At 37.6% G+C, this 9,552-nt stretch overlaps 1 non-coding gene across 1 annotated transcript; it reads right to left on the bottom strand.

The window, feature by feature from the left end:
- Positions 1 to 6,283: 6,283 nt before the first annotated feature.
- Positions 6,284 to 6,387, bottom strand: LOC133101794 (U6 spliceosomal RNA). The gene has a single exon (XR_009702692.1). It is a non-coding gene; the product is annotated as a U6 spliceosomal RNA (small nuclear RNA).
- Positions 6,388 to 9,552: the final 3,165 nt, after the last annotated feature.

Genomic DNA, 9,552 nt, shown 5'->3' with positions numbered 1-9,552 from the left:
TAGAAAAAGCATCATAGAAAAAAGTGATGGTCTAGAACAGGGGTTGGCAACTTTTATTTTTTTTTCTGTAAAGGGCAAGATAGTAAATATTTTAAGCTCTGCATGCCAAATTTAGGTCTGTCTTGCAACCATTCCATTCTGTCATTGCAGCACCAAAGCAGTAACAGACAATACATAGGAATGGGTATGGCTGTGTTCCAATAAAATGTTGTTTATAGAAACAGATGGCAGGATGAATTTGGCCTGTGGACTATAGTTTGCCGATCCCTGGTCTAGAAAATTCTGAGTTGTCCAATATGGAAGCCACTTGCCACAGGTGGTTATTTAAATTTAAATGTATTTCAATTAAATTAAAAATTCAATTCCTCGGTTGCATTAGCCACATCTCAAGTGCTCAGTAGACACAGGTGGCTGGTGCTACTGAAATGAACAGTGTAGAAAACATCTCCATCATCACAGAAAGTTTTATTGGCGAGCCTTCATCTAGATCATCTTTAGGATGGGGGAGAAATCCCTTATGAGTAGCTGTGAGGATATGGAAGTTCTTTGCTCTATGACTCTAAGTACATCATGCGAATTCCCAGAGCCTTGGTCAACGTGCACAGAAAATGGGGCTAATACCTTCCCCACTGTGTTGTCATGGGAACTGAATAAGGACATACGTGAGAAACACTTTGTAATTTATTAGGAGCCGCACAAACATAAGCCATCATTAGGACTCTGTTATTTGAAATGTGAGGAAATGTATGGAGGCAGAATTTGTGTAGCTACCTGAACTGAGAAGAACAGATTTTCCTTTTAAATCACCCAATGGAAGCCATTAGGATGTCAAAGAGTTACCAAAATAAGAAAACCTTATTATTTGTACAGGATTCTAATTTTCGGACAGGAAAGAGACTAGGTAGATCTCAGTGGTCATTGTCTTTCAGAGCTTGGAATTGTGTTAGTAATGCTTGCCACCTCAGGATACAGACATACAGACAGACTGTCCGGATAGGAGCTGTGATGAGATCAGGCAGGTCACAGTGTCCTTCCTGAAAGACATCAAAGGTTTATCCTTCTTTGTTGCACTCAAGGTTCTGGCCTTTTCCTGCTGCTTCAACTTTACAGGGGTCCCCTTTGAACAACATCCACTGTGGATCCCCACACAGGTCAAAGATAAAGCTCAATTTTGTCACAGTGTTAGGCCACGCCCTTGGTTGCCCAGATTATTTCAGTATCTCTGTGGTTCCCAGTGCCTCTCCTTCCCTGTTTCTAATCACAGCCATAATCACTCTTCTAGGACCATCCCTGCTAATCACTTCCATTCCTGTCAGTCTACCATCCCCTCTGTCCCTCAGGGATTCTGTCCCACAGGGTCCTGGGGACCAGACCACCCTCCAGTGACAATTTACTATAGTTACTCAGTTGAGTGCACAAAGGAAAAGGTTTCTTTCTGTTTACGGCTGGGTACCACCCTCTGATCTCTGCTAGTTACTACAAGTTACGTTTCACATGGACCCTTTATTATGGCTTTTCATATGAGCTTCCTCTCACCCTTTTCTACCTTCTTTCCTATTTCCTTTTACTATTATTTTTCTCACTACAGTACTTAAATACTCTTAACAATTCAATTCTCTGCTCTCCAGCTAACACTTGCCTATCAGGCTGAAATGAAGGTTCCTCTTCTCATACACAGCTGCCAGTAATATATATTGGTTGAACCTTTAGGAAAGTAATTTGGGAATATTTTTCTAAATCCTTAAAAATCAGTATATCGTATTACCAGGACTTCCACTTCTAGGGAAGTAGTCTAAGTAAGTAATACACTGAATGCACTGAAATGCACTGAAAATTCCTCAACAAATATATTCATTACTATATTGTTTACAGCAGTGAAAAATTAGAAATATTGTCAATGATAGGAAAAGAGTAAAACAAACATCAATTTACAAATAGAAAGAAATATACCATTGCCCCTGCAGTGCTGAAGAAATGGCTCTCACGAAGCTAAGTGTCAAGATGCCTCTGCAGATGAAGCCAGTTGGGAAGGAGCAAGAGTTGACAGAGAAAAACAATGGCTTTCTCCAAAACATCCATGTGGCTGAAGGCGCAATGCAGAAGTAAGTCAGGGCTGAGCTCCCAGGGGCAGTTTCTGGGGTCCTGTCTGGAGACTTCCTCAGCCTGGTAGAACCGAATGACGAGATATCCAAGTTCAGGGTTGGGGTTGACATTCTTCTCTATAATTCTTCTAATTTTGATCTCGCAAATATCTAGTGTGGTAGGTCCTGTGAGATAGTAAGGGGACCTATGGTCATAAACTAGGCAGACATCAGTTGAATAGGAATGGTCAAGATTCTAGTCTCAATTTGTGAAAAAACGTTGATTGTTTGGTGCCTTCATCATCTTCACCTGCTAAAGATATAAACCACTTAATATGGTTTCTAGAGTAGAGGAAGCACACATTCATATAAATATTTGTTAAATATTTATGCATTTGTTAATACATGATAAAAATGTATCCTAATATAAACCAATGGTTAACAACCTTTTTAAATTGGAAGAACTTTTCTAAAGGAAAAGATTTTCCAGAACCCCTCATATGTCAAAAAAGCTACTATGATATCAAGGATGTTTTTAAATCCATTTATAATTTATTAATAATAGTAGCATATACATTTGGAAACATTCAGCAGTATTTATTGAATCTACAGAAATGTATATACATTCCAGGACCACTTTCTATCAGGGTAGGTATAGAATGCCCCCCAACTCAGGGTTCAAGACCCACAGATAGGAAACCTCTGCCTTAGGCCTCCATCACACGTATATTGCAATTCATTCAAAAGTATATGTGAGTGTGTGAGTGCGAGTGTGTGAGTGTGTGTGTGTACATCTATACACATATATGCAGCCCAGCAAAATAACAATAGTCCAGTAGGGGATGGGCAAGGGATTATCATAGCAAAGGAAGTACAAATGAGTTTTATACATACAGGCAAAGATGCTCAACCTTACTCATAAAAAGAGATTAAAACTACAGTGAGATACCAGTTTAAACATACCAGATTGGCGAAGATCAAAAACTTTTCTAACACATGGTTTTAGAAAAGGAGTGGGAAAACAGGCACTCTCATCATTTTTGCTGAAAGTGTAAATGGATTTAACCTCTTCAAAGCATAATTTAGTAAAATCTATCAAAAATTTAAAATATACATATCTATTGACCCAGCAATTCTATTTTTAGGGTTATCCAATGGATACTCTTGTACATATACACATAGATATGTAGGGATATTCACTGCAGCATTGTTTGCAGTAGCAATTGATTAGAAACAGTGTACATAAACATTAATAAAGAACTGATTAGCAAATTATGATATAGCTTCATGATGGAATACCATATAACAATTTTTAAAATGAGGCAGCTCTATAGGTACTAATATGAAATGGACTCCAAGATAATATCCTCTCATTTGTATTAAAAAAGGCATGTTTATATTTATATAAACATAGCTGCTTATTTATGCATAGAATCTCTGTGGAAGAATAAAGAAGAAACTAGTAAATGTTGGGAGGAGGACGTCTTGGGTCTAGAAATCATGATGGTGGCACAGACTTACTCCTTTCCTTTGAACCATATGACACTTTTTTAACTCTACTTTTTAAAGAAGGATATTTATTTATTATTTGTTTATTTAACACACATTTGCATATACACACAAAGAGCTGCAATGGCTTCAGAATTCAGAATCTCACTTTGAATCATTTATTGATTCAGTCAACAAATATTTATCCATCCTCTCTATTCCTATCTCGTGTAATGCACTACACTAGACATTATTCACACAGAATGAAATCAGTACAAGAATAGCAGGTGCTCTTTGGGGCCGGAAAGATCCAGTGTTCTCCCTCTAAAGAAGTTTAGGGCAGGCCTAAACTATAGACCGAAGACATAATAACAGTATCTTTTTCAGTTGTGTGACTTACAGTTTGCTAAGGGATTTTACCAAAATGGACCGCATCTTGGACAGATCAGATGATGAGGACATTTTCTCTGAAAACTCTCAAACTGACTTCCTTCATGATTTGGAGACTAAAAAATGGGTAAGGGACAGACTTAAATGTCACAGTGGTTGAAGAGAGGAACTTCATATTTCATATCTCAAAGCAGCAAGGATATTATCTCAAGGTTTCCTCATAATAGGTGTGAGATGTTCAGGGCTTAAAAATCAAGATGGAGGCATTCTCTCCTCTGAAGGCTGCTGTTATTACACAAGGGACTTACTAGTATTCTCATACAAAGAATTGCGCATTACCTTATTTTTGTCCTTGGGATTTGTGAAATAACTGTGACATTTTTTACCTCAGAACAAGTTACTGTATGTAGAATTGCCCCCTGGATTGCAGATTGTCTTCCAATAGATGCATTAGAGAGATCCATTTACTCATTTTTAATTGAAGTATGGCTGATTTAGAATATTACATTAGTTTCAGATGTACAGTATAGTGATTTAGTATTTTTACAGATTATACTACATTAAAAGTTATTATAAGATATTGGCTATAATTCCCTGTGCTATACAATATATCCTTGTTGCTTATCTATTTTATACATAGTAGTTTGTATCTCTTAATCCCTTATTTTGTACCTCCCCCCTTTAGTTAATCACTAGTTTGTTTTCTACATCTGTGAGTCTGCTTTTGTTTTGCTATATACATTTGTTTGTATTGTTTATTAAATTCCACATGTGATATCATACAGTATTTGCCTTTCTCTCTCTGACTTATTTCACTAAACATAATATTCTGTAGATCCATTCATGTTGCTTTAGATGGCAGAATTTCGTTCTTTTTATGGCTGAGTAGTACTCCATTGTGTATATATATACAACATCTTCTTTATCCATTCATGCTGATGGACACTTAGGTTGCTTCCATATCTTAGCTATTATAAATAGTGCTGCTATGAATATTGAGGTGCATGTATCTTTTTGAATTAGTGTTTTCATTTTTTCTGGATATATACCCAGGAGTGGAATTGCTGGATTGTATGATAGTTCTATTTTTAGTTTTTTGAGGAACCTCCATGCTGTTCTTCATAGTGGCTGCACTAATTTACATTCTCACCAACTATGTACAAGGGTTCCCTTTTCTCCATAGCCTCACCAACGTTTGTTATTTGTAGACTTTTTGATAATAGCCATTCTGACAGTTGTGAGGTGATATCTCGTTGTTTTGATTTGCATTTCTCTAATAATTTAGCAATGTTGAGTATCTTTTCATGTCCCTGTTGGCCATCTGTATGTCTTCTTTGGAAAAATGTCTATTCAGGTCTTATGCCCATTTTTGGATTGGGTTGTTTGTTTGTTTTGATATTGAGTTGCTTATATATTTTGGATATTAATCCTTTATCGATCATATCATTTACAAATATTTTCTTCCATTCTGTAGGTTGTCTTTTTGTTTTGTTGATGATTTCCTTTGCTGTGCAAAAACTTTTAAGTTTAATTAGGTCCCATTTGTTTATTTTTGCTTTTCTTTCTTCTGCCTTAGGAGACAGATCCAAAAAAATATTGCTACAATTTATGTCAAAGAGTGTTCTGCCTATGTTCTCTTCTAGAAATTTTATGGTTTCCATTCTTACACTTAGGTCTTTAAACTATTTTGAATTTATTTTTGTATATGGTGTGAGGGAATGTTCTAATCTCATTGCTTTACATGTAGCTGTCCAATTTTCCCAGCACCACTTACTGAAGAGACTGTTTTTTCTCCATTGTATATTCTTGCCTCCTTTGTCATAGATTAATTGACCATAGATGTGTGGGTTTATTTCTGGGCTCTCTATTCTGTTCCATTGATCTATGTGTCTGTTTTTGTGCCAGTACCATGCTGTTTTGATTACTGTAGCTTTGTAGTAAAGTCTGAAATCTGGGAGGGTGATACCTCCAGCTTTGTTCTTTTTTCTCAGGATTGCTCTGGCAATTCAGGTTCTTTTGTGGTTCCATATAAATTTTAGGATTATTTGTTTTAGTTATGTGGAAAATGTCCTGGGTATTTTAAATAATAGAGATTGCATTAAATCTGTAGATTGCTTTGAGTAGTATGGCCATTTTAATAATATTAATTCTTCCAATCCAAGAGCATAGGATATCTTTCCATTTCCTTATATCATCTTCAATTTCTTTCATTAATATTTTTATAGTTTTCAGAGTATAGGTCTTTCACCTTCTTAGTTAAGTTTATTCCTAGGTGTTTTATTCTTTTTGATGCAGTTTAAAATGGGATTTTTTTTACTTTCACAAAAAATATGGAACATTTCACGAATTTGAATGTCACCCTTGTGCAGGGGCCATGCTAATCCCTATATTGTTCCAATTTTAGTATATGTGCTGCTGAAGTGAACACCCATTTACTCTTAATTCAGTCTGAACCTCTCTCAGTCTGAAATTCAGTCATCCAGCTGACATGGAATGGAGAAATTTGGACAAAATGCCTGAGATTGTCCTGGAGAGGGTTTATGCTTTCATTCAGTTGAAAACAAATGCATGGCCAAGACCCCTTTTATTATTGATGAGCAGATCTCTCCATAGATTCCCCAGGCTATTGGCTATAGAGGAAGGTGGTTTCAACCAGTCAGAAAAACATACAGAAATGATGTAGTGGGTATTTCCTACTCCTAGGCTTATCCAGCCCCCTATGGAAGCTAAGGATTCATCTCTTTGTCTACTTCTCTTTTGAATACATTTTGGATTCGAGGATGGCTAACTCTACAATCCATAGAAGGAAACGTCCTCAAAGAATATCCCAAACTGGACTTTACCTTCAAGGACTCTGCAGTAAGGAAAAAAAGAAACAAAAGAAATAGAAGGGGATAGAAGGTGTGAAGGAATGGAGTTAGACGTTTGGAGTATATAAGACAAAAAGTGGAAAGAGACAGACAGATACTTGTTATATAAAAAAAAAAGAATAATAGGATCTGAATTAGAAGAGTAGTCTTAGTATGGGAAAAGAAAATAGGGAAATTGAGGTGATCGTAGGGATGATCTTAGGGAACACATGAATTGAAGGTATAACTCTATAAATAGCATCATCTGATTCTTTGCAGGGGCCTTGTCCCTGGACTCCAGGTAAGGGCTGCTACAATTAGACCTACTTTTCCAGGACAACTTCCCTGTACTTGTGGTTCAGTGAACCCTTCTGAATCCTGTTAGTCAGTGAATGGTGATATCATCACTTGTTGGCCTAGGACAGAATAAGTCTAATTAGATAATAAAATTATTCACTCTATAAGAGTTTATCAAATAGTCCACACTCTCAGGGTATAAGGCATTGTTATAGACTATTTCTTACAAACTTCAAATCAGGGCATAACGGTTTAACAAAATATTTTTTTTAATTTATGATTGTATTTCTTTATGTCTGTTTATATGGAAAATTCTATAATTACATAAAAATAAATCATAGGCAATCACATAATTAACAAATAATTATTAAAAAATGTGGCTATCTGCTAACAAAAGGACAAATATATGACTTCTTGAGGAAGAAACCTTATTCTCTTATTCTCTGAAAACAAACCAGGAGGTCTCTACTTTGCATAATCTTATCTTCGTCTTTTATAAGAGAAAGATTTAAAGGACAGGTTCAGAAAATGGACAAAGAATTAAGAAGAGTAAAGAAAAAATTGTTGGTTTAATTAACAAAATAGGCTCTTTAGCCAGACTTTCAAAGCTGCCATGTCTAACCATCAAAGCCCCCTAAAATACTTAGAAATGAATATTTTGCTCTGGTTTCACATTGCTAATCCCTGGCACTGCTACATACAGTGTCGATTTCGGATGCCAGGTCAGTGAACAGACTTTCCTATTTCCTGCTTTTGTTTGCATCTCTCACAAGCAGAATGTATTTGCCTGTTTCTGAAGCCTATTTATTCTAAAAGCACTTACTGAGGATCCCCTATGTGCTAGGGTACATATATATAAAATCCTTTCCCCTCCGTGAGCTCACATGCTAGGAGGGACTCAGACAAGAACGTGGCTGTGTAAGATCCATCCTAGAAGTAGCAGATGAGCCATGAGGTACACGGGAGGGAGGGCTGTACAGGGAGAAGACTGGCGATACGACAACTGAGGTTTGAAGGATGAGCTGGATGGAAGAAAAGCATTTCAGAAAGAAGGAACAGCACGTGCAAAGATAATGAAGCCAAAGAGAAACTGTGTTGTGAGAGAGGAAGGGTGCAGGAAAAGGCATGACAGGCAAGCAGGCAGGCAGGACACTGAGGTAGGGATAGAGCAGCATGCAGACAGGAAGCCAGGACATCAACAGGAGTCAAGAACTGATGAGGACTCAAAGTAGGGCCCTGTCTGGGCTGCCATGAGCAGTGATGCTGGGGGGATGGGAAAAAAGTACACCGATTTAAATGACAGGTATTAGTGGATATGCACAAAGTGGATATAACATAGGTAATGAAGAGGGAAAAGAATGTCTCCCATGAGGGCTTCCCTGGTGGCGCAGTGGTTGAGAATCTGCCTGCTAATGCAGGGGACACGGGTTCGAGCCCTGGTCTGGGAAGATCCCACATGCCGCGGAGCAGCTGGGCCCGTGAGCCACAATTACTGAGCCTGCGCGTCTGGAGCCTGTGCTCCGCAACAAGAGAGGCCGCGATAGTGAGAGGCCCGCGCACCGCGATGAAGAGTGGCCTCCGCTTGCCACAACTAGAGAAAGCCCTCGCACAGAAACGAAGACCCAACACAGCCATAAATAAATTAATTGATTTAAAAAAAAAAAAAAAGTGGGACTCCTGATATTCATCCCACTTTAAAAAAAAAAAAAGAATGTCTCCCGTGGCAATTCAAGAACTTCTTTCAGGTTTCTGGCAGAGGCATCTGGATGGATAGGGAGACCATTTGCAAGGGTGGGGAACCCGAACAAGGTAGAGGGGAAATATGATGAGTTCCATTTTTTACTTTCTGAGTTTGTGGTGCCTAGGAAACATCCAAATGGAGACACGTGAGCTCTTCAAAGAGCTGCATGTACATGGAAAATAATGCCCTTAGACTGTGTATTTTATGCAAGTACACGTTTAGTCTGTTATTTAAAAAACACACACATTTCTTTATGTGTTCAGTCCTGCAGATTTTAAAAACTCTTTTTGTTTCTACTTCCTGCCTTTTGACTCTTTTGCAGTATATTAACCATTACCGTGAAATGACTAATAAAGATAAGAAATATCACCATCGATTATTGGACATAGAACTCTAGAGATGATCTGGCCCCATTTTCTTACTACAGGCCAGGAAGCTGAGCTTTACAGTGGTTAAGTGACTTGTTCAACATCCACAGCAGTAGAACAAGACTTAGACCTCTGGTCCTCTGATTCCCAATGTGGTATCTTTCTTTACATCACAGTGTTTCTGCTGCTTTTGAATATCCTGGTCAAAGATTTGGTGGAAAGAAATTGAAATTGTGGATGCTTTTTATTCATGAAGAGGTAGATAAGAGATAGTGGAGTCACATAATACTTGGAAAATCTAGCCTTGGTTTCTTCATCTGTAAATGTGATAATAAACC

The sequence above is a fragment of the Eubalaena glacialis genome, chromosome 11 (assembly GCF_028564815.1).
Source record: "Eubalaena glacialis isolate mEubGla1 chromosome 11, mEubGla1.1.hap2.+ XY, whole genome shotgun sequence".
NCBI lineage: Eukaryota > Metazoa > Chordata > Mammalia > Artiodactyla > Balaenidae > Eubalaena > Eubalaena glacialis.
This window is presented reverse-complemented; position numbering and strand designations above follow the sequence as displayed.